Here is a 24,782-nt window from a genome sequence, read left to right on the forward strand (position 1 = left end):
TGGTAATAAAGGTTGTCTGTCAACTTTTAAGTTCAAAAAATATGAACAGGAACATAACACCAAGTATACATGTTGTGTCCAAATATATTTATAACTGATTTAGACCAACTGACATTAACTGAGATTTTACAATGTGTTCATCTCAATACATATGGATTCGTTGGGGGCCATAAAAGATAGATATTGCCAAATTACCTGGGGGGCCGTATTAAACCGGAACACGGGCCGCAATTGGCCAGCGGGCCGGACTTTGGACATGCCTGGACTAAAGGAATAGCAGGTTATTTCAATATTTCGTTCTGTATAGACACCAAAGCATTTTCGAAATAAGCTCAAAATGACAACTTCTGTAGCTCAAATTGTGTATCATATTGCAACCCTCTGTCTACGCTGCACCCTAATCTTGAAAAAAGATGCCACATCAGGGCTCTCTCTACACTACAGAGACAAGATTTTACTCCAGAGAACACAGCTTCTCTTCCGACGTGCTTTTTGGGCATCCTTTTGTAGCTCATTTTATGAGGAAGAAGGGATGTTCCAAAAAAGGGTTTTTCCCCCCAACATTTGGCTCAGTGTAGACAGGCCAAATGTTGGAAAAGCCTCTTCTGAAAAAAGAAGCAGAAAAAGACACGCAAATTGGGGTTCACAATTTGAGTAGCTTTTTCCAGAAGAACAGTGTAGTGTAGACATAGCCTGAGTGTTGCATAATATTGGTACAAGACAGGGAGGAACAAAAGGGTGCCAATGGTACCTGCAGCCTTTCAGAGCAACCCCCACCCTCATCAGGGTCTGCAGGGAACAGTCTGGACTCAGGCCCACCCCAGTGTTAGCCTAAGGAGTCCTTGTTCTGTAAAAGCTGCCCTGGAAATCAGTGAGCAGCTGAAGTGACTGCAGGGGGATTTGAACCCACAATTTTTAAACAACTGGCTTGGCTCATGCAGAGCACCCAAGCTTAGATAGCCAACACACTGGCTATTATACAATAGAGCAGGATGGGCTGCTAGTTTGGCTATCTCTGGTCTCTTCTTTGCAGCATGGCAATTGCTGGGGGGAAAGAAAGGGGAAACTGGTATGTCTTTTTCAGGAGAGCAGGTAGGAAGAGGAAGGAGCCACTGAGCCCCCTCACAGTGAAAATGACTCATCTGCAGCTGGAGAATGTGGGCATTGATCCCACTGCCTCTCGCATGCTAAGCGAGCGCTCTACCACTTGAGCTAATTCCCCTGCCTGTGAGGACTTCTCCTGCCTCACCTCCCTCAGCCCAGAGCCCACAATGTCCCCACTGCAGCCGCCCAAGGCTCCTTTGTGAAAAGGGCCACTCTGAGGGCTAGACTGAGGGCTAGCTCTGAGGCTTGGAACGTGGTGCTCGTATCACACAGACGCGTCTTAAGAGCAAGCCTCTTGTGTCAAACCATAACGGGCTCGCTAAGCCATGGTCCCCTCCTCACCGGTGGGCTGTAAAACTGTTCTACTCTATGGTCCCAGAAAACACCTTTGACTCCCAAAGAGCGACCATTCCCCATTTCCCTCCAGCCCTGGCAGTGTCTGGCTCCCTGGGCACAGAAGGCTACAGCTCAGCGGGCAGAGGCTCTACCAGCACATCTCCACCAGCCACTGGGATTGTGAAGTTGGCCTTGCGGTTTGGTACAGTTGAGTGGAGGGAAAAGTGCAGCAAACATTGATCATCTGGATTGTCAACCCCCTTGGTCTCAGGGTTTGAGTTGGAGTCCCCAGGTGGGGGCTCGGCCTCCTCGGATTTGGTCCCTTCCTGAGGGCACAGAATTAACAAGAGAGAATTCCTTAACCCCACAGCAATCGGAGTTGGCCAAGGCGTTAGTAACAGAATTTTTCTCCACATTTACATACAGGAGACAAGCTTCTCAAAGCTGTGGTGGCCGAGCAGTTAAGGCGTTGGACTAGAAATCCAATGGGTTTCCCTGAGCAGGTTCAAATCCTGATCACAGCAATGTCTGTATCTTAGTCACCCTCCTTCCTAGGGCAAAAAGCTACCCAAGTCCTGAGACACCCTCCCCTTCTGCTCCTGTCAGAGAGAGGCCTGGGATGGTCCCTCATGCTGGATTCCTGAGGTCTCAGGTAAACTCTTGGCTCCTGCCACCCTACTCCTGGGGGCTGCTCTGCTCTGGAGTGTGAGAGGTGGGGGAGTCTGGGTCTGTCCCCAAAAGTCCATCCCTGCAGGGGGGCAATGCTGGGGATGTGACATGGGTCACCCCTCCTGCATCACAAAGCCCCTGCCACCTTCCCAGTATTGGGAGCAAAGGTCTAGAGAAGTAGCGGGGGGAGACGGGTGTCTTATTCCCTGCTCTTGCTCGGCCTTTTCCCCCGAAGCATTGGCCAAGAGTTAGTAGCAGAATATTTGTCCAAGTTTAAGTCCAGCAGAATTTAAGTTCTTTGCAGGTGTTTCTGTGGTGTAGTGGTTATCACATTTGTCTAACGCACAAAAGGTCCCTGGTTCAAAGCCAGACAGAAACACTGGCTCTCCTCTTATTGCACCTCCCCTTGGTGCCCAGGTAAGCGGAGCTCCTTCTGCCAGACCTGTGCCTGGGATGAGCCCAACTCCCACGTGACAGAGGGGGGTGACATCAGCTGAGAATGCCCCTGGGTGCCAGCCTGGGGAAGCCAGATGAGTCAGGCCAGGCACCTGTTGGAGGCTTTTCAGGACTCAGGCCAGAGATCTGGTAGGAGGAGGCTCCAGCTTGCACAGACCCAGTGGCTAAAAGGGTCTTGTCCTGGCCTTCCTCCCCTGGCCTGTTGGCAGCAGCTCAGGGGCAAGTGTCTTAGATTAAACAGCTGAAAATCCCTGGTTCTATCCAGGCTGTGGCATGTCTGGAAGTGCAGCAGGGGCCTCTCTCTACCTCTTGATGTGCTAGTGTCTGTGACGTCCCCTCGTCCATTTCTGCCCAGCCTTGGACACTCATGTTCCTCTGATTAGCCCCCAACCCTTCTTCAGAGTCACTGCTGCCTTGGCTAAAGGCCCTGTGGCTGCTAGATGGATCTAGTCACATGTAGATTTACTGAACACACACACCCCCTTGGTTGCTTGGAACCAGATCAGTCCATGTCACTGGCTCAGGGGTTTCTCTCCACAGTGCACTGCAGAGAAATCCCTTGTTTGATAACAGGCCTCAGGGAGCCCAGAGCAGAGGGAGCTGGGATTCTAGTCCCATTGATCCTGAATCCTGACTTCTGTATTCTGAGCCCTACCTCACCCATATGCCCCCCAAATCCCTTCCCTGAGCCTCCCACTCTGCTCTGTAATTTCTTACAGGCACTGTCCTATCACAACCCCTCCCGCCACTTCCTGCCTTGAGCCTCCCTATGCCCAAGGAGTGGTGCCCAATAGAACAGTCCCTGTAAGAAATGTGTCACTTTCACCCCTGGGAGCAGCTCAGCCAGGCAAAGGGGCTGCCTGGGGCAGGACATTAGCCCTGGAGGGCAGGGGTGGGTGTGGCAGTGACATCACAAGGGCCTTTTGCAGCCCCTCAGCTTATTGGCTAAAGGAGGTTGGGAGGTGATGACCTCACAGAGGGTCCATGACAATGGCCAGATGGGACAGGCTGCAGGGCAGGGGCCATCTCAGAGACCCCCCCCCCCCATGACTTTGCTGCAGGGAGTCTCCTTGAGATCTGCTCCTGAGGCCAGAGAGAGAATGAGGGTCACAAGCACGAGTGTGAGGAGGAGCCTCATTGGAGCCTTCTCCTTTCCCACAACTAACTGACCTAGAAGACAGACGTCCCTGTGGAGAAGGGAAGAGTCACCAAAAGACTTAGCCCCGAGCAAGTGGAAGAATTAGCTTGAGTGGTAGAGAACTTGCTTAACATGCGAGAAGCAGTTGGATCAATAGCTGCATTCTCCATTGATGGGGGGGTACCTGTTTTTCTTTTCCCAGGCAGAGCCACCCAGAGAGCCAAGTGACTCCAGTGGCCTCTCCCTCTTCCTACTTGCTCCCCTCAAAAGCCAGTCACGGCTTAGTTCCAAATCTGTAAACCTCATTGCAGGAAGAATAACGCCTCTTCCAAAATAGCTATTTCAAAACACCCGGAGTGTGGATGCTCCACTGCTGCTATTTTGAAATAGCTCCTGCCCAGGGCCATTCAAAGTAATTACTCCCTGGTGCTTCCTGAGGCTCTAAATAAAGGTAGCGCATCCACCTAAGGGGAATCTTCCTCGGACTAATTTTGAGGCTTCCCCCTACTGTGGATATGCTGTTTCGAAACAAGCTATTTAATTTTTTTTCAAAATAGCGTTTTTTGAAATAAGTGTGCTTTGCAGATGTACCCAGAGGCTACGTCTGGACTGCAGGCTTCTTTCGGAAGAAGCTTTTTTTGGAAGGGATCTTCAAAAAAAAACTTCTTCCAGAAGAGAGCGTCCACATTGCAAAAGTGCATTAAAAAAGTGATCTGCTTTTCCAAAAGAGAGAGTCCAGACTGAATGGACGCTCTCTCGCATGTAAGCTGGGATTGCTATGGACGGAATGGCCACCAGGGCACCTGGGCTTTTCTCCCTTTCCTCTTCTTCCAAAAGAACTTTCTTCTCCAACCACACATGCGTTCTTCCAAAAGAGCTCTTCCGCAAAAAGGCTTCTTCCTTGTAGAATGAGGATCACCAATGCCAGAGAAACCCTCTGTTCTTTCGATTTTCTTGCAGAAGACGGGAAAACTCTGTCATGTCGACATACCCTGAGAGCTTAGAGAAGGGGAGGGAGGCAGGACCAGGGGGAGAAGGCTCCATGACTGTGTCAGAGGGAGACTCTGCCCTGGCCAGTGGGGAATCGTTGCCTCTGTCAGGGTCTCTACCCCAGACGGCTCGGTTCATTGTCTGTCCGCAAAGAGACAGGCAACACCAGCAAAGTCCAGTCACAAGCTCTTTATTGAAGAGTGCGCACAGCAATAGAGAGCGGCCTGTCTCCAAAGAGAACAGAGCTGCAGGGAAGCCAGGAGCGCAGAGTGTCGGCCGCCAGCCCAGAGTCCCAGGTGCCCTGAGAGCAGCCTTCCTACAGGTCCCATGGTGAGTGCTCTGTGGCAGCATCACAAGCTGCCTGACAACCAGGGCCAATCCCCCGGTGGGGTCTCTGCGCATGGCCACACAAGGGCTCTTTTGGGGGTGGGGCAGCACAATCTACCCCCTACGGGTCCGAGGCTGGTGTGAGAGGGCTGCGATAAAACAGCTTCTGTAAGAAAGCTACGTGTGGGGGTGCAGGCTGGGAGGCTCAGGGCAGTGTGTGGGGCTGACAGAGGAGGGCCGGAGTCCGGGGACGCAGAACCGGGGGGTGCTGTGTGGATACGTGTCTGTTTTGGGCAGGTTCCTCACTCCCACGTCCCAGACACGTACTGTGGCACAAAGACCAGCAACGGTCCCTGCACAAAGTGTGTCCCAGGGATAAGCGTTAGCCCCAGGAACAAGCATCGCCCTGCAGAGGAGACACCCCTGGTATGGAGCCAACAAGCCCAGGAGCCGCCCAACTCAGGATCCCCAAGGGCAGTGAGACAGACTCCCTGGCACAGGAGAATCCCAAGTCTCTGTTCTGCTGGCCAGCGGTTTCCCCTCTTCCGCTTCTTGTCAGCTCCTTGCAAAACACCCCACAAGGGTAAGTGAGGGTGAGTGGAGATAAACCCAGCTGTGCTGTAGAGCGGCTGTTAGGTGGGGAAAGAGAGGGGCCCCCTCGGCCTCCCCAAGCAACTCAAACATGTACGAAAGCTGCACTTGAAAATGCTAGCACAAGTGTCAGGATGGCCGAGTGGTCTAAGATGCCAGAGTCAAGGTCCTGCCTTTCTCTCAGTGGGGTGTTCTGGTCTCTGAATGGAGATGTGGGTTCAAATCCCACTCCTGACATGTCTTCTTTTTGATAGCTAGAGAAGTGACCTCATTTCCCTGTCTCTCCTGACATTGCAGGAGCACTTGCTCAGCATTTCTCCTACGCTGCATCGACACTGCAGCGTTCCTTGGGAATAACGGCCATTATACTGCAATAACAATGGGAGCATCTACACAGCAATTCCATTATTCCGACGTCTGTAACGCTCCATCCAGACCAGTGGCCTGAGGAGCCAGGAGGTTTCCAGGCTGCAGACAGGCAAGCCCACAGGCACAAACGAAGTGAAATCCCAGCCACTTTCTCCTCAGCCCAGCGGGGTCTCCATGTGGCCCCCAGACCTTTTGTTTGCCAATGCCTAGGTGCAGAGGCCCAGAGTCAGCAACACTCACAGGCCCCACAGGAGGGGGCTGGTTTGATGATTCACCCCATGGCCCAGCAACGAGCCCCCAAACTCCCCCTGTGCTCTGAGAGCCCCATTTGCTGTGTGAATTCTGTGGGGCAGGTTATGTCAGGCCTGGGCACAAGCAGGGTTCAGAACCAACCCACAAGTAAGTCCCCGCTCAAGAGGATTGAGCAGTGTCCTTTGCCAGCAATGCAAGTCCAGCCATGTAAGTGTCCCATTCACATGCCCAAACTTTCTCCATACCCCAGTTGATGCCCTTGCTCAGGGCAGATAAGAGCTCACAGGTGGTTTTCAGAGCTCACCTCCCACTCTTGGGGGGGTGGGGATAGGAGGCATCTCACCCACTTTGTTGGCCACTTGCCACTGCTCCTACCAGCCGCCCGCCAGCCACTCCCTCCAGCCACCCCATCCATGCCGCTGTGGGTGCCAGTGTCTCACCACACGGTAAAATCAGACCAGAGACAGACACTGTCAGTAAAAGCTTCTCTTGGAAACGCTCCTCTGGATGCTGGGCCTCCCTCCCCAGCCCACCAGAGCCGTGTGCTGCTGTCATACGCCTGCTCCATGGACATCTTCCCATTGCAGAGCCCGCACCGAGCCAGACTGTGACTAGCCAGCCCCTCTCTGGGCACCCAGGGGCTATGTCTACACTGCAGGCTTCTTACACAAAACTTGAGGAGCATCTATAATGCGTGCGCATTCTTGCACAAGTAAATTTATGGCAAAACGTAGGAAAAGAGGGCTTCTTGCACAAGAGTTATTCCTCTCCCCATGAGGAATAAGCTCTTTTGTGCAAGAGCTCTTGCACAAGAAGGCAATATGGATGGGCAACAGGGGTTTCTTGCACAAGAGAGCGTTCACACTGCCATGGACGTTCTTGCACAAAAGCACATGGCAGTGTGGATGCACTATTGCACCTAGCAGTTCTTGCGCAAGAAGCCTGCAGGGCAGATGTAGCCAGGAGGTGTTTGGGTTTGTTACCAGCACTGAGCTTTCTACAACAGCCCAGGGAACATTGTGAAAAGCCAAAACTTTTCCGCCCTGGGTGTCCCTGGCCAGCCAGAAAGAAAGGGAATTTCGGTTTCTGTGTCATCACTCATGTGCCCCAGTGGCCTAATGGACAAGGCATTGGCTTCTGAAGCCAGGGATTGTGGGTTCAAGTCCCTTCTGGGGTGACACTTGTGATGATTCCTAGTGGAGTCTCTTTCTCTTTACCATGTTAGCTGTGTGGGTCCCCTGGAATTGCCATTTTCCCCCAGACAGGACCCCTCCGGAGCAGACACTGACACTGGTGTTAGGCGCAGACAGGAGGAGAGTGTTTGTTAAAACCTGAGGTGTGCACAGTGAGGTCAGATGCAGGCGCTGGCTTCTCTGTATGCACCTTGGCACCTGTTACCCATCAGTACCTGCCACCTCTCACTCCCCTGCCAGCACCCAGACAGAAGGCCAGTGCACATGGAGCCAGAGACCGTAGCGAGGGAGGTGGCTGCAGCACAATTCCAGGCTTGGGGCACATTGAACAACTTTTTGAAATATTTTTAAAACAAAAAATATGAAAAACTTTAGGCTCCATCTACACTGCAGGCTTCTTGCCCAAGAACTGTTTGTGCAAGAGTTCTTGTGCAAGAGCAAGTCCACACGGCCATGTGTTTTGCACAACAGGGAGGGAAAGCTGAGTGGTTTGAGTATTAACTTGCTAAACCCAGGATTCTGAATTCAATCCTTGAGGGGGCCATTTAGAGAGCTGGGGCAAATCTGTCAGAGAGGGTTCTTGTGCTTGCTATGAGTGTAGGGGGCTGGACTATCTGACCTCTCAAAGTCCCTTCCAGCTCTATGAGGTGGTTTATCTCCTCCTAAGGAGCATCTACAGCAGCATAGATGCTCTCTTGTGCAAGAAAGCTCTAATGGCTATTTTAGCCATAGGGGTTTCTGGTGCAAGAAATCCCTCTTGCCTGTGCACACTGCCTTCTTGTGCAAGAGGGCTTATCCGTTATGGGGAGAGAACTAACTCTTGCACAAGAAGCCCTCTTTTCCAATGGTTTACTGTTTTTCTTGCACATGAATGCACATGCAGGGTAGACACTGTGCTAGTTTTTGCACAAGAACTGCCATTCTTGTGCAAGAAGCCTGCAGCATAGCCAGGCAGTGTAAAAAACCTCACAACAATAAGCCCCAACCCAGGAGGTCCTACTAAGATTTGAACTTAGATTGCAAGATTCAAAGTCCTGCCCCTTACACCATGGGACCAAGACAGGTGACTGTGTGTAGCCATATGACTGTGTGTAGCCATACTGAGCTTTCAGACTGGCCTCTGGACTCCGGGCTTTCCTCCTGCTGCTTCATCCCTCTGGCTACGACTACATGGCACATTTATTTAGGAATAAGCTGGTCTGGAATAGTGATTCCAAAATAGCTTATTTCGAACTAGCACGTCTACACTGCAGGGAAACCTCAGAATAGTCCGAGGCAGGCTCCCCAGTGTAGACGAGCTACCTCGATTTAGAGCCCCAGGAAGAATAACTTAGAATGGCCCTGGGGAGGGGCTAGTTCAAACTAGCAGCAGTGGCGCAGCTACAGACACATTATTTTAAAATAGCTAATTTGGATTACGTGTTATTCTTCGTAGAATGAGGTTTGCAGAAGTCGGAATAAGCCACCTGTTACTTCAGAATTATTTCAAAATAATGGAATTGCTGTGTAGACTCTTGCATTGTTATTTTGGAATAACGGTCATTGTTCTGAAAGAACTTTTGTGTTTGTGGATATAACCTGCGCAGCCCAAGAAATGTGATTGGCAGCTCCTCCCCACAATCTTTCTGTCAATTGCAGTAGAGGGCTCTGAAGACACGGACCCAAGGCAATCACCTTGGTTACCTTCTGTTAAGGCCAGGCTGGAGGGAAAAACAATCACTCCTTCGAGCTGGAGCTGAACCAGCAACCTAAGGATCACTTGCCAAGCACACGCTACAGTCCTCCGCTCTGCCAGCTGAGCTATCGAAGGGTGCCTGATAGACACAGGCTTGTCTAGGTTGTCATTTCTATAAGTCTCGGGGCACATGCTCCCCCAAGTAGGTGGCATTGCTGATGAGGGGCAGAGAAGCACAGGGGCTGTCACAGGTACTTCACATGCAGACGGACCCCTTGAGTGAAACCTGAGCTAGATCCATCCATGTCACAGGAAAAGGAAGAAAGTTGGGTTCTTCTCGTGTGTCTTCTTTGTTCCAGAGTCTCTAGGGCTGCGATCGGGGCAGGTCCACAAAAAAACAAACCACTTCTCACGTGTCTCCTCACGTGTCTTCAGCAGGGGAGGCGGGCCCAGAAAGTGGGAAGGGCGGGCAGGGGAAGCGTGTGTGTGGGTGGTGGGGGAGGCACAGAGGGGAAATACAGAAGGCCCTTGTGGGGGCACCCAGGGGAGAGTCTCACAGGTGTCCTTGTCTGGAACTCTCCCTCAGGGCCTCTCAGATGCACAAGCCCCCGGAAGGGCCTGCTGGATGGCAGCCGTGTGCTGCTGCTGAAGGGCCTTTTGCGGAAAAGGGATGCAGATTAGACACAGCGCAATTGCAAATGAAGCGGGGATTTAAATCTCCCCCGCTTCCTTTGCATGAACATGGCTGCTGCTTTTTTTCCGGCTCGGGGCTTTGCCAGGAAAAAGCACCAGTCTAGACGGGATCTTTTGGAAAATAAAACCTTGTCCAAAAGATCCCTTATTCCTAGCAATGTGGCCCCCTGAGCAGCCTCTGATGTTCCCTGCTTGAGTCCCAGAACCAGCCCTGAGTGACAGGGGCTGAGGGGGAGCAGCTCACACACGCCAAGGGGCTGGCCAGGGGCAGGACATGAGCCTGCAAGGCAGCAGTGACATCACAAGAAACTTTTTCAGCACCTCAGCTCATTGGCTGGGAGACAGTGACCTCACAGAGGGACCATGGCAACAGCCAGGTGGGACAGGTTGCAGGGCTGGGGCATCTCAGAGACCCCCATGGCCTGGCTGCCTGGAATCTCCTTTGTGAGGTTTCCCCTTGAGGAGATTTCCCCTGGCTGCAGTGGGAGGGCGGTGGGGCAGACAGGGCTGCCACTAAACCTCTGGGAGAGGCAAGAGAGAAGACTACTAACACCCGATGAGGATGGGATTCGAACCCATGCGTGCAGAGCACAATGGATTAGCAGTCCATCGCCTTAACCACTCGGCCACCTCATCTGAGCTGCTGGAGCTTGTTTCAAATCACCTGAAGTCAGCACTTCAGGGAACCTTTCTGCCACTTGCTGACTGGCCAAGGACACCCAGGGCGGGAAGGTTTTGGCTTTTCACAATGTTCCCTGGGCTGTTGTACAAAGCTCAGTGCTGGTAACAAACCCAAACACCCCCTGACTACATCTACCCTGCAGACTTCTTGCTCAAGAACTGTTTTGTGCAAAATGTCTTGCCCAACAGTGTGTCCACACTGCCATGTGCTGTTGCACAAGAGAAGTGCTTTTCTGCAAGCGCGCCTATGGCAGTGTGGACGCTCTCCTGCTCAGGAAAGCTCTGATGGCCATTTTAGATACATGGCTTTCTTGAGCAAGAAACCCCTGTTGCCCATCCACACTGCCACCTTGTTGACGAGTTCTTGCACAAGAGGGCTTATTCCTTGTGGGGAGAGCAATAACTTCTGTGCAAGAAGCCCTGTTGTCTGATGCTGCACTATACATTTACTTACACAAGAACGTGCCTGCACTGTAGACGCTCTGCAAGTTTTTACACAAGAGCAGTTGCTCTTACACAAAAAGCCTGCAGTGTAGACGTAGCCCTGCAGTGTAGACACAGCCTGAGAGAGACAAGGAAAGGAAGTGGCCAGAGCCTCCCCCCAGCAGGCTGGCCCTCAACAGGACGGGCACGTCTACACAGCACCCTCACCTCGAAGTGAGCTGTGCGGTGTGAGCGGCTGCCCGGGACCCCAGGGGAAGGTCTGTGGGGAGTTTCCAAGGCAACAACAGCTAGAAAGTTTCATAATCTACACTCATGTGACTGTGATTTATTCCTCCACTAACAAGTGTCTCTGAAGGGATGAGAAATGCAGGGCCCAGGTGCAGGGAGCCGGGTCACATTCTCCTGCCTGAGTCTCAGTCCTGGCTGAAGCCTGGCTACAGAGAGAAGAGGCCAATGCAAACAGCCCCATGGCAGCGAGGGAGTCAGTACGTGGGTGGGTGGAGCAGGGAGCAGGGGGCAGAGTTCAGCTCTAACTCACTAGGGGTGCGTCCCATAGTTCAAAATAATCAATGCGCCTATTTTGAAATAGCTTATTTTGTAATTTAGGGCTGTCTACACAGCACTTAGTTCCAAATAAATCGCTATTCCGAAACATCCCTCCCTCCTCCTGCCATGCAGGGACATCAGAACAGCGAGCCCGTTATAGCTTGAAATAAGGGGCTTGCTCTTAAAACACGTCAGTGTGATATGAGCACCACGTCCTCTAAACCTCCAAGCTAGCCGGCCCACGGGTGTCAGTCTCACAAGTGGCCCTTTCAGAAAGGAGCTTTGGGCAGCCGCAGGGATGTTGTGGGCTCTGGAACAAGGTGGGTGAGGCAGCAGGGCCTGTTGCAGGCAGGGGAATTAGCTCAAGTGGTAGAGCGCTTGCTTAGCATACGAGAGGTAGTGAGATCAATGTCTCCATGCTCAGCTCTTATCCTTTAATTTCAGTGGCTGCCTCCCTCTTCCTACCTCCTCTCCCAAAAGCGACAGACCCCCAGCAATTGCCATGCTGAAAAGCAGAGAGTGGAGATATCAAACTCAGTAGTCGATCAGGCTCTGTCATGCAATGGAAAGCACGTTGGACTTCTAAGCTGTAATGGTTAATGTGAGCACAGCTAGACATTCATGCAGCTTTTACAGACCAGTCAATCCTTAGGCTGACACTGGGGTGGGCTGGCATCCAGGCAATTCCCAGCAGACCCCAGTGAGGGTGGAGGGAAGGGCTGGTCCTAGGGGTTGTTCTGAAAGGCTGCAGGTGCTTTTAGACTGTTTTGTCCCTCCCTGTCTCCTACCAGTGCTGAGCAACACTCAGGCTGTGTCTACACTGCACTGTCCTTCTGGAAAAACCTACACAAATTTCGAAACCCAATGTCTGTGTCTACATTGGCACCCTTTTCCAGAAAAGGGATGCTAATGAGACACTTTGGAATTGCAAATGCCGTGGGGATTTAAATTTTCCCCATGGCATTTGCATGAACATGGCCTCTGCTTTTTTCCGGCTTGGGGCTTTGCCGGAAAAAAGCGCCAGTCTAGACAGGGATCTTTCAGAAAATAAACCTTTTCCGGAAGATCCCTTATTCCTTATTCCTCTTAACATCAGGACCTTATTGCTGCTCCCCTGGGTGCCCAGGTACGTGCAGGTGCTGCTGCTGACCAGCCTGTACCTGGGATGAGCCCAACTCCCACGTGACAAAGCTGATAATGCCCCTCGGTGCCAGCCTGGGGAAGCCATGACTTGGAGCCAGCTACTGATACCCATGGAAAGCTGATTTCAGAGGGATGAGATCAGCCCTTCCTGTGTATCTGGCTTCTTCAAAGGGGCTTAATAAGGAGCTAAAAGCCAAGGAAGGGACATTTAGAAGGGTGAATTTCTGTCCCTGGCACTGTTTTCTGTGTACCCCAGTGGCCTAATGGACAAGGTACTGGCCTTCTAAGCCAGGGATTGTGGGTTCAAATCCCACTTGGGGTGACAGTTTCCTCTCATTGACAAATAATTGGCCTTCTTTGGCTCTCTGAGACAGTTATCAAGGCTGATCCATGGTGGCTGGTGTGCTCTCTCTCTGCAAAAACTGTTCAGACCCCTCCCTAGAAAATGCAGGTGTGTTTGCTAAAAGCCTGTGTATTCAAAGTCACAATGAAGAGGCACATTTTGCTCTAGAAGGCCCAGGAGTGACAGCCAGATGGGAGGTGGCTGTAGCAAGCAGGATCTGTCTGGAGACAAAACGGAGCCTGAGGATGAGAAGGCCCATGAGAGGCAAAGACTCCAGAGCGGTGGTGGTGGTGCGGGGGGCTAGTTATTTGGTCTGGCAAAGGGACAGAAAATCCCCAGGCCCTGAGCATGGTGCAGGCGAAGGCCATGGGGCAGTTTGCCTGGTGGGGTTTGGGGGGTGGAGAAGCTGTGAAGCTCTGTGAGTGGATAAGGTCCCTGGCTGAGCTGCGCCACCTGCCGTGTGTGTGACTTAAACTGTCTCTCGTCCCCTTTTGTGTGTCTGTTGCGCTTCCGGCGTCTTTCCTCAGGCACGTTCATCCGGCAAAGACCCCCCGCATGGAACTTGTATCTTCCGAGAAGAAACCGTCTGACACGGTGCTGCCAGGGAGGGGCCTCACTGCTAGTCACTGTTCCTGTTCCAGGAGTGGAGCGAGTTTTGTCCTGGGCACCAATATTGAGGGCTCCAGACATGAGGGATGCCAGCGCACTGGCCCAGGCCGGGCCGGCAGTGATGGTTTTTACACATGCAGGGAAATTCCCCGGCTTCTCCCCCTCACAGAGCTACCTCCTCTCCGGGAGGCAGATGAACTGCAGGTGCGGGACAGCTCCCTGCCAGCAGGGACAGCAGCCAAGGCACCAACTATCACTGGGTCTGCAGCCAGTGTTGGGAACTGGGCAGGGAACAGGAGGCTTTTGTGTCACACACGTCTCAGGTAGGACGGACCCTCACTGAGCCCAGACTGTGACTGGTCCTCGCCAGGAATGTGTCCGGGGCTGGTTTGTGACACTCTCAGGCCCTGTCTACACTGGGCGTAAGAGCGACGCTGCCGCGGTCGATGTTCCGGGCTCTAGGGAAGACCGGCTGATTGGAACTGAGCTGTGCAGAGTCTTGTAAAGGGAACCGCAACTTCTCTGGAGATTTGCCGAGTTTTACATGAGGGTTTATCAGAAAGGATGTTGTGGGCTCTGGAACAAGAGGGGTGGGGCAGGAAAACTCTTCACAGGGAAGGGTATTAGCTCGAGTGGTAGAGCGCTCGCTTTGCATGTGAAAGACAGTGCCATCAATACCCATTTTCTCCAGTGATAGATGTTTGCTGCTTCCTCTTTTCCACAGGCAGAGCCAGCCAGGAGCTAAGTGCTTCCTCAGGCCTCCTTCCCTCTTCCAGAAGGCAACGGGCTGGTTTCCGCAGTGCTGGGGGTGTCCCTTTTGCCTCACAGGGAGCAGTTTAGAGTTTACTTCCCAGTGGTCCCTTGTCCCTCCTTTAGCTCTGCTGTTACAGCCCCTGCTCTCTCCCATTTCTATCCCGGGTGTCCATGTTGTTCACTTACCTGGGGGCTTTGGGCACCTGACCCCCTCACACCTACTTGAAAGCCTCCTCACCAGCCTGCATCCAAATACTCTTCCCTTCCTCGACAGGTGAACCCCGTCCCTGCTGAACAGCCCTTCCTGCAACAGCATCAAGGAGGCCAAAGGCCCCTGCCCACGGAGCTGTAGCTTTCTGTGCCCAGGGGGCCAGACCCCACCAGGGCGGGAAGGCAGGAGAGAATTGGGGAATGGCTGCACTTTGGGAGTCAAAGGTGTTGTCTGGAAATATAAAGAACCGTTGTAAATAGGTTTTGGAGGAAGGTACCATGGCTTAGTTGGCTAAAGCCTTATAATAGAAGATCCTGGGTTCAACTCCCAGTGGTGCTTTATTGCAGCCTGTGCTGGCATTTTCCTATGTCCTTCTGGGGCACAGAAGAGACCTCCCCTGGCCACCCATGGAACTGCTGGTTCAGGAAAAGGCTCATTGGGGAGGAGAGTTGGGAAGAAGGAAACCACAAGCCTGGAGTGGGTGCAGAGGCTGCTGTGAGTGGCACTGGCAAGTCAGGGCTCTGACTGCAATTGCTGGAACAGAAGAGCCAGCACCACACGCCCTTGTGATTCCCTGGGGGTGTCAGTGCCTAGAGAGTCTGAAGGTGCAACCTCTTCAGCTCCTGCAGCCATGGAGAGTCAGGGTCTGTGGGCATCAGGTGCTTCTCACTTGTGGTTTCCTTCTTCCAAACACTCCTCTCCAATCAGCCTTTTCCTGAACCAGCAGTTCCATGGGTGGCCAGGGGAGGCCTCTTCTGTGTTCCAGAAGCACATAGGAAAATGTGAGCAAAGACTACAACAAAGCATCCAGGGGAGTTGAATCCGGGATTTCCCATATACGAGGAAGGTGTTTTAGCCAGTTGAGCCATGGTACCCTACTTAGCTGGGTTTATATTACTGAGTTTTTCCAGGGTACCTCTCGTGTCCTTGAAAAACTCTGCCGCATCCAGGAGATCGGTCCCCTTTTTCAGGTCACTTTCCAAAAAAAATGGGCATTTTTTTGGAAGGCCTGTATTCCTCATTTTATTAGGAATAAGGCTCTTCCCAAAGATAAGTTTTTCCCCACATTTGGGCCCGTGTAGATGGGCCAAATGTCAGAAAAGCCTCTTCTGAAAAAAGAAAAGTGTCTCTAAAACTGTTCGAATTTATGGTTGCAGATAACATCTTTAAATTCCAAAGTGCAGCCATTCCCCATTTCCCTCCAGCCTTCCAGGGTCTCAAGGCCTGTGCAGCCCAAGAAACGTGATTGGCAACTGGTACCCACAATCTTATTGTCAATTGAGCGCAGGGCTCTGAAAACATGGACTCAAGGGAACCAGCTTGTGCTAAGGGTGGGCTCTAGAGAAAAGGCTCTTCTTCAAACCAGAGTCAAAGCAGCAGCCTAACAATGACTTACCAAGCACACACTACAGCCTTCCACACTACCAGCTAAGCTATCAGAAGGGGGCTGAGAAATGTTGTTTGTCCAGACCGGTCCTTCTACAAGTGTCAGGGGACCTGCTACCCCAAGTGGGCGGCATCGTAGATGAGGGTCAGAGTAACCCAGCAGTACAGAGGCTGTCACAGGTACTTCTCATGCAGAAAGAACCCAGAGTGAAATCTGAGCTAGATCACAAGGAAAGAAAGTTGAATTCTTCTCATGTGTCTTTTTTGTTCCAGAGTCTCTAGGGGAGCAGATGGGGCAGAGCCATGAAAAACAAACCACTTGAGTGAACCTTGGTCTAGCCTCTCACTTGTGCTGCTCGCTCTCCCAGACAGTTCCTACGCCCAAGGCAATAGATCCACAACCAAGGTGTGTTGAGTCGATTTCCCTCAGCCTAGAGCCAGCGCAGGGAGTAGAACAGGTTTCTTCACCTTTCTCAGAAGCAAGGGAAAAGGCCCACATTCTCTGAGGCCCAGGCTTGAGACTCCCTCCCTTTAGCGCCAGGGAGCACTAGGCAGAGTCTGGCAGCTGCTGGGAACAGACATGAGAACATCAGCGAGAAACACAAACTCAGCCCCCTGCATCTCTAGTCTGGCTAGTGGGTTTCATGGCTTCAGCTCTTGTGAGCCAGCCAGATGAGAGACCGAGCGCCAGTGGGCACCAGACACCCAGCAGAAGGCACAAAAATCTCTTCTCACCAGCCTAAGAACAAAAAATCTAAAGCAGGAGGGTTTTGCAACAACCAGCCCAGGAAAATCCCACTGACAGTACAACTCAAGTTGCAAAGTTCAGAGCCCTGAGCGCTGCCCCTTGCACCATGGGACAAACAGCTGATGTCATTGGTGGGCACCTGGGACTCTCTGCTTTCAGGCTACCTGTGCTCTCTGGGCTCCCTCCAGCTGCCCCATCCCAGCTGCTTGTTTATTTTTTGTTTTTATTTAAATACCAGCTCTAGTAGAAGCCGTGTGACACTCTCCCCTCCCCCATCACGGCATGGACAGGTCGCCGCCCCCAACCAGACTCTGAAATGGCCCCCTGCATTTCCCTGGCCCCATGGGGCTGGCAGGAAAGAGGCCCAGGGCCAGGCTAGAGAAGCAGGAGGCAGGGAGATCCCCAGTCTACACAGCTCCTTTTTGTGCAAAAGCCTCTTGTGTAAAAACGGACCCCAATTAATTATGCAAATGAGCATGGCAATATGCCAATCTGTGCTACATTTGCATGAGCTTTTGCGGAGGAGAGGTGCAGTATGGAGATAGCCTAGGAGGTAGAGAGTCGTGAAGTAAAAAATCCCTGGGCTGCAATCCTTAGTTACACACAATAAGAATAATTCACCAGCTCAGACGTGATTTCTAAACCCCCAAACAAGGAAAATAATAAAACCTGATGGACTAGGGCAATGGTCCCCAACGCGATGCCCACGGGCGCCATGGCGCCCCCTGGGCCATTTATGTGTGCCTGCGGAGCAATCTGCGCTGGCCCCGCCCCCGGGCTCATGGGCGGCCCCTGCCCCGGGGTCACAGCACATGCCGGTGCCGGCCCCAGGCTCACGGCGCCTGGAAAGCCCCTGCCTGGGGTTGCGGCACAGTCCGGTGCCGGCCCCGGGCGCGTGGTGCATGCTTGGCCCCGCCCCCAGGCATATGGCCCATGAGCGACCCCACCCCTGGATGTGTGGTGCATGAGCGGCCCCGCCCCCAGGCGTCCGGCAGCCTCAAAACGTTGGGGACCACTGGACTAGGCAGACTTTTCCATAACCACACATTGCAAGAAGTCCAATCATTAGCAAGTCGAGGCTGTGTGGCCTAATGGATAAGGCGTCTGACTTCGGATCAGAAAATTGAGGGCTCGAGTCCCTTCACAGTTGCATTTACCTTCCTTTGTCTGTGCTCATTTTTCAGTTATTCTGGAAAAGGAGCGTCTACATTGGCAGGCTGCTTTTCCGGAAAAGCATCTGTGGCCAATGTAGATGCGCTTTTCCAGAAAAGAGCCCTGATCGTCATTTTCGCGATCGGGGCTTTTTTCCAGAAAAGACTACTGGGCTGTCTACACTGGCCCTTTTCCAGAACAGTGTTCCGGAATAAGGACTTATGCCAGAGCGGGAGCAGAATAGTTTTTCCGGAATAGTGGCTGATTTTGTACAGTAGAGCGTCGTTGCTTTTCCGGAAATTCAAGGGCCAGTGTAGACAGCTCGCAGCTTATTCCGGAAAAGCGGCTGATTTTCTGGAATAAGTGGCCCAGTGTAGACACAGCCTGGGGGTATTGCAGGGAAGGGGGGTTACTGGCTGGTGAAAGCAGGTCTGGTGGTGCCAGGAGAGAAGTGGCAGCCTGGCCTGGTGGGGGGAGAGAATCAGCCAGCAGGGCAGGGGACTGATCAAGGTGCACACAGATCCTGAATGCAAATGTAAAAGCCTTTTAAATATCCCCGCTGCTGCCAGTGCCAGTGAGGTTTAAGGCACTGCCATGTGTCGGAATGGAGAGAGCCTGGTGCATTCACCATCCAGAATGAGAATATGGAGAAAAAACTCCAAAGATGGTGTCGGCTTTCTGAAAATATACCAGCCCCTTTCCAGCACACGATGTGGTGGTGCAGGGTTTATTGGATTACTCTGGTGCTGCTGGTGGAAGCAGGGCTGGCTGGCCAGGAAAGATGGATGCAATTGTGTAGCTTATTTCAAGTCAATTTTGAAATAGCTTATTTTGTAAAAACCTCCAAGCTAGCCGGCCCCCGAGTGTCAGTCCCACAAGTGGCTCTTTCAGAAAGGAGCCTCAGGCCGCCACAGAGACCTTGTGGGGTCTAGAACAAGGTGGGTGGAGCAGGGGTGGTGTTCACATGTGGGGGAGTTAGCTCAAATGAGAAACCCCTTGCTTTGTATGCAAAAAGTAGTGGGATTGATGTCCATGTTCTCCAACTGCAGCTTTGTCCTGGTTCCTAGTTTTCACTGTTGGGGGCTCAGTGGCTCCTCCCTCTTCCTACCTCCTCTCCCAAAAGAGACAGACCTGGCTTCCCTTTCGTTTCCCCCAGCAATTGCCATGCTGCAAAGCAGAGAGTGGAGATATCAAACTTAATCCAAGCAGTCCATCTGGCTCTGTGGTGCAATGGAAAGCATGTTGGACTTCTAAGCTGTAATGGTTAATGTGAGCCCAGCTAGACATTCAAAGGTTGTGGGTTCAAGTCCCACAAGAATCACTTTAGCTGCTTCCTCATTTCCAGGATGCAGCTTTTACAGACCAGTCAGTCCTTAGGCTGACACTGGGGTGGGCTGGCATCCAGGCAATTCCCAGCAGACCCCAGTGAGGGTGGAGGGAAGGGATAGGACTTGGGGGTCGGGACGGGGGTTGTTCTGAGAGGCTGCAGGTGCCAATAGACCCTCCATGTCTCCTACCAGTGCTGTGCAACACGCAGGCTCGAAGCTTTTCTGGAAAAAAGCACCAGTCTAGACGCGGATCTTTCAGAAAATAAAACCTTTTCCAAAAGATCCCTTATTCCTTATTTTAAGGGTTTATTTTCGGAAAGATCCGGCAAAGCTCCGAGCCGGAAAAAAGCGGATGCCATTTTTATGCAAATGAAGTGGGGGGGGATTTAAATCCCCGCATCATTAGCAATTGCGATGTGTCTAATTTGCATCCCTTTTATGGAAAAGGGATGCAGTCTAGACACAGCCTTAGTGTAGATGTAGCCTCTGTGAGTTACCAGCAGTGGGGCTGTTAGTGTCGGCATCTAACTAATTGCACCACTAGGCCATGTCTTCACTCAGGTGCAATCCATCTTCCAGAGCTTGATTTAGCAAGTCTAGATAAGCCTCACTAAATCAAACATCTAAGGTACCTCCTGCTCTTTGCTCCTATCCTAATCCCACTGTGAGGGCACCACCAAGCTCAACTGAAGGTAAAACCAACTCCAGATACATGTTGAAGAATGGTGGGAAGAAAAGACCCATTGACCTGGCAACAAGGCACCACAGGGAGTTGAACCCAGGCTCTCCTGCTTACTAGGCAGGTGTTTTAGCCAACTAAGCCACAATGCCCTGCCTGGAAGCAGCCCTAAAACTGTTCTACTTTATGGTGCCAGACACCCTCTTCCCATTCCAAAGTGCAGCCGTTCCCCATTCCCCTCCAGCTCCAGCCATGATTCAAGGTCTGCGCAGCCCAAGACATTTGATTGGCAGCTGGAACCCAAAACCTTTTTGTCAATTGTAGCACCAGGCCCCAAAGGGACAGACCCAAGGCAGCCGCCTGGTCCTAAGGCCGGGCCTGCAGCCAGGGGGAGGGAGAAGAATCTCTCCTTTCAGCTGGAGTCAAATCAGCCACCTAAGGGCCCTTGCCGATCCCCAGCCACAGTCCTCCGCTCTGCCAGCTGAGTTATGGAAGGTGCCTGGGGCTTTTGATGAGTATCAGGGCAAGAGCCCCCCCCCCCCCCCCCGAAGGGGCCGGCCTCCCAGGGGAGGGGCAGAGGAACCCAGCAGCACAGGGGTGTCACAGGCGCTTCACCCGCAGAAGGACCCTTGAGTGATCCAGGCAGAAACGCCGCGTCTCGCTCCCTGCAGCTCCCCTTGCTGCCCTGGCAGGCGCTGCCCCTTCTCCCACCGGCCTGGGCCTGGCCTCCCTCCCCCGCCCAGCACCACAGAAAGCCCCTTGGCGTGAGCCTGGGCAAGCCAGAGGCCTCAGGCCTGTCCCCTCTGAGGGGCTTGTGCCTCGGCCTCCTCTGCCCTTGGTGCCGGCTCTCCCGGCTGCCCCTGAGCGCTGCTGGCCAAAGGAGGCAGCAAGGCAGGAGAGGGGGGAGGAGCAAGTCCCGCTGAGGCCGACAGCTCGGGCTCAAGCTTCCAGCCCCAGCACAAAACCTTCAGCCGGGCCCGTGTGGCTCCCTCCTGCCCCCGCACACGCTCACAGGGGGAAACGTGCCCCATGTTCCATCCCCGCGCCAGGCCTGGGCGACGGGCTCAGCCCTCCAGCAGCCCACAGGGCCTGTGAGGGACGGACTGAGAGCAGGGCCCCACTGACACCCCCCGTCCTGCCCCACTGGCCTGCGTGCGGCGCTGGCACGGGACAGGCAGGAACGGCAGCCGGGGAGAAAGCAGCTTGGACTGACGGGCGAGTCTCACTTGCTGACCAGACTCCCAGGCCCTGGGCTCTGGGGCCAGCCCCCCTGTGGGTCAGAGCCCCCCAGCCACAATGCTACTCCAGGGGGCCTGGTTCCAGGGCCTCCTAATCCCAGGGACTGGAGTCTCAGGGCTCCCCCAGTGTCGGCTGCCGCTGGCCTGAATGGTGCTGGATGCTCCTGCTCCCCTCCCAGCAGGCTGGCCCTGCGCAGGCTCTGTGCTCGCTGGAGCCTCCTCCTGCCAGGTGCCCGGCCTGCTCCCTGCAAAGCCTCAGCCTGGCTCCTTTCCTGCCCTCTGCTTGCAGGGCCCCTGGAAATGGCTCTGGGCGGATCCCCGAGCCCCAGCATTGGGTGCAGCACTGCTGGGCCCCCGGAGCCCGGGCTGCAGCCAGGAGGGGGAATCTCCCGCAGGGCGGGTGGGATGTAGAACGCTGCTCCCTGGGAACCTTTCCCACGGCAGCGCCCCCAGCCTGGACAGCCCCTGCCCGGCCCAGCCCCTGCCCCAGGATGGGCAGCGCTTAGGGGGGCAGGTAAGAGAGACCCCCCTCCCCTTCCCAGAGAGCAGCCCCCCCCAGGGCTGCAGTGGGAGGATCTGGCCCAGGGCTGCTCTCAGCAGAGGGGGCTGTGATCCCAGCCTGGGGCCAGGGAAGCTGCTACCAGCTCGTGCGGGGCAGGGGGAGCCACCCCAGAGAGTGTTGGGAGGGGGATCAAGAGGGGTGGGGCAGATAAGAGAGTTAAAGGGGAACAGGGACGTGTGAGGTGGGTTAGGAAGGGGAGGCAGGAGGAGCTGAAGGGAGGTTGGGGGGATCATGCCAGTCAGGGGGTGGCTGGAAGCAGGGGTGCAATGGAGGGAAACTTGGAGGGGTCACAGGAAGGGAAAGGGGGCAGGGGAGGTTGGGAGGAGACTGGGGGAGCAAGAGCAGCCTGGCTGGGGAAGGGGGAGACACAGGGCAGGGCTTGTACAGAAGGAAGGGGGGAGATACCATGGCAGCTCCCCCACCCCCGTGGGGCAGGAGGGGGGGCAGAGGTGCCTGGTGGTGGCACTTGGGGGCACCAACTCCTCTGCCCCTGACAAAATTTCTGAAGTTTATAACCAGGGCGTCCCAAATGCCCCCTGCCTCTGTGGGTGCCTCTCCCTGCGCCCCTCCCTCTGCAGGCTCCAGTCCCCCGGGGGAGGAGCTGCCCCCTCCAGCAGCCTGAGGGGAATTTCTTCTGTGAATTTTTTTAAGTGTAGATACCTGCAAACACTGATCTGTAGGGACCGGCAACAGTTTATTTCCTTTTGCAGATTTGTTATTTGCATAATGGATATGCAGATATGTAAATATAATGTTACCGGTCGTTCAAAAATTTGTGAATGGGTTTGGCCATCCATGGTATAAAAAAAAAGATTTGGAAACACTGGCCTGATCCATGGGGGTGGCCAAATGCAAGGCAGGGAAAACACTAGGGCTCTGTCTACACTCTCAGATTCTTGCGTGAGAAAAATGCAAATGAGGCTAAGCGTCGAATATCGCCGAGCCTCATTTGCATACCTAATGAGCGACCTTTTTTGCAGAAGATGCTCTTGCTCCAGAGGGAGCTGTCTACACTGCCCCTTCTTGCCCAAGAAAAACCCTCTCGTGCAATGCCGCTATGACGATTATTTTCAGGAATAGCGGCATTGCAAACGAGGGGATTTCTTGCACAAGAATGGGCAGTGTAGACAGCTCTCTCTGGTGCAAGAACCTCTTCTACAAAAACGGCAGCTCATTAGGTATGCAAATGAGGCTCCATTATATTCTAAACTTAGGCTCATTTGCATGGGAGTGTAGACATAGCCTAGGTGAAGGTGGGGGGGTATTTTCCCCACCAGGCCTTTGTCCCTCGGAATCCCTGGGGACGTTGGGTTTTCTCTTGTTTGGTTTCCCTTTTCCCTGCTTCCCTCCTCACTGGGGGGGAGGGGACGGCTCTTTCACCCTTTCGGTGGGAAGCCCTGGCGCAGGGATGGGCCGGGAAGATGCTCTGAGAGTGAGCCCCTGGGGTATTTGGGGAGAGAACTAGCACACGTCTAGCCTTTCTTTTATCACCAGGATGGCCGAGTGGTTAAGGCGTTGGACTTAAGATCCAATAGATGTTTGTCTGCGTGGGTTCAAACCCCACTCCTAGTAGTTCCCTGTTTTGGACAGACATCCATCTGGACGGTGATTTGCCCTGCTATGGACTGGACTTCATCTCTGAAGGTCCCTTTGGCTACGTCTGGTGGCATGTGTGAGATGTGCTTTTGTGCAAGAGGATCTATACTCTCCTGTGCAAGAAAGCTCTGATGGCCATTTTAGCTATAGGGCTTTCTTGCACAAGAAACCCTTGTCCCGCATCCACACTGCCCTCTTGCGCAAGAGGACTTACACCTGTTAGAAAAGAGCGTAGCTCTTGCGCAAGAAGCCCTCTCTTACCACACTTTACTGTAAAAATTCTTGCACAAGAGCGAGTGGGCAGTGTGGATGCTCTGCGGAAGAACGGCCCTTCTTGCACAATAACCCGCCAGTGTAGACACAGCCCATCAGTGTGGACACAGCCTTCCAGTTCTAGTCTGTTCTGATTGGCTGAGCTGGGAGGAAGTCACAGGGAGGTGACTCAGGACTTCCTTGTTCTCCTTAATTCCCAGCAAATGAGCCAGAACCAATCGTCTGCTCGGGGAATTGTTCTGCTTCTCGACAGTGCTTGTCTCTGAGCAGCTCCTGAGTCTCTCTGTGTCCCGGTGCTTCTAACCCACTGGCTGAGCCATCCCTAGGCCGGGCTGTGGGGCTGTATCTCACTGGAGGTCACGTTATTCTGATCAGTCAGGGTGGGAAACTCCAAACTGAGGGGGACTTTCAGCATCTAGGTCCTGTGCCCAGCGCTGCCCCAGACTGGCTGCGTGAGGTCAGACAAGGCCCTTTGCCTTTCTCAGCCTTTGTCCCTCCCTCTGTCAGTTGGGGGGAACAATCCCCTCCTGCCTGCCCCATGGCGGAGGAGTGTGTGAGGGTGTTGCTAGCAGCAGTGAGTAGTAGGAGGTGTCCTGTCACCTGGGCTCCATGTAGGGTTGCCAGATGGTTTCTACAAAAATACCAGAGACACTTGACATGACATCACAATCGACATTATTGTTATTTAGAAAATACCGGTCATTTCTATTTCTATTTTCTCAGTTTGTTTACTGATCAGAAAGCTCAAATACTGGACTGTCTGGTTCAAAACTGGATACCTGGCAACCCAGCTCCATGTCAGCAGGGAAACGCAGTCCAACACCTCCCCCCATATGCTGACCCAGCCTTGTGCCTGCTGGTGGGGCTGACTCCCCCCACATCAGTGGGGCTTCCTGCCCCTGTGCTGCTGCAGCAACTGCCAGTCTGCCCGCACCCAGGCCTGGCAGCCATGTCGTCTGGGGGCAAGAGCAGGGAGAATGGCGCCTTCCTAGCCCAGCCTAGCCCAGCCCGGCCCCCCCATCCCATCGCTGAGGGAACTTTCCCCCAATGCCAGCCCCATGCTCAAGGGCTTTGGAAAAGGGCCAGGCCAAAGTAGCTCCCCCCTTGCTCCTACTGAGCCTCTGCCAGAGCTGCCCCCCCCCCTCAGGCTCTGCCTTGTCACCAGACAGACCCTGCTCTGCTCCAGCCCCCTAGTTCTGAGTCACTCCTGGAGCTGGTGGGACTAGACAGCTGCTATCCTATGGAATGTGGCACTTCTTGGGAAACCATCTCTCAGTTCCCATGGGGAAAAAGCAAG

At 53.5% G+C, this 24,782-nt stretch overlaps 8 non-coding genes across 8 annotated transcripts; 5 read left to right on the forward strand and 3 right to left on the reverse strand.

Moving 5' to 3' along the window:
- Positions 1 to 1,149: 1,149 nt before the first annotated feature.
- Positions 1,150 to 1,222, reverse strand: TRNAA-AGC (transfer RNA alanine (anticodon AGC)). The gene has a single exon. It is a non-coding gene; the product is annotated as a tRNA-Ala (tRNA).
- Positions 1,223 to 1,883: 661 nt separating this feature from the next.
- TRNAS-AGA (transfer RNA serine (anticodon AGA)) lies at positions 1,884 to 1,964 on the forward strand. Its single transcript has one exon. It is a non-coding gene; the product is annotated as a tRNA-Ser (tRNA).
- A 451-nt stretch (positions 1,965 to 2,415) lies between these two features.
- Positions 2,416 to 2,488, forward strand: TRNAV-AAC (transfer RNA valine (anticodon AAC)). Its single transcript has one exon. It is a non-coding gene; the product is annotated as a tRNA-Val (tRNA).
- A 4,848-nt stretch (positions 2,489 to 7,336) lies between these two features.
- Positions 7,337 to 7,409, forward strand: TRNAQ-CUG (transfer RNA glutamine (anticodon CUG)). The gene has a single exon. It is a non-coding gene; the product is annotated as a tRNA-Gln (tRNA).
- Positions 7,410 to 9,145: 1,736 nt separating this feature from the next.
- Positions 9,146 to 9,235, reverse strand: TRNAY-GUA (transfer RNA tyrosine (anticodon GUA)). The gene is given in 2 exon segments: positions 9,146 to 9,181; positions 9,199 to 9,235. It is a non-coding gene; the product is annotated as a tRNA-Tyr (tRNA).
- Positions 9,236 to 10,347: 1,112 nt separating this feature from the next.
- Positions 10,348 to 10,429, reverse strand: TRNAS-GCU (transfer RNA serine (anticodon GCU)). The gene has a single exon. It is a non-coding gene; the product is annotated as a tRNA-Ser (tRNA).
- Positions 10,430 to 12,856: 2,427 nt separating this feature from the next.
- TRNAR-UCU (transfer RNA arginine (anticodon UCU)) lies at positions 12,857 to 12,929 on the forward strand. The gene has a single exon. It is a non-coding gene; the product is annotated as a tRNA-Arg (tRNA).
- Positions 12,930 to 23,105: 10,176 nt separating this feature from the next.
- On the forward strand, positions 23,106 to 23,188 carry TRNAF-AAA (transfer RNA phenylalanine (anticodon AAA)). The gene has a single exon. It is a non-coding gene; the product is annotated as a tRNA-Leu (tRNA).
- Positions 23,189 to 24,782: the final 1,594 nt, after the last annotated feature.

The sequence above is a fragment of the Pelodiscus sinensis genome, chromosome 26 (assembly GCF_049634645.1).
Source record: "Pelodiscus sinensis isolate JC-2024 chromosome 26, ASM4963464v1, whole genome shotgun sequence".
Taxonomy (NCBI): domain Eukaryota; kingdom Metazoa; phylum Chordata; order Testudines; family Trionychidae; genus Pelodiscus; species Pelodiscus sinensis.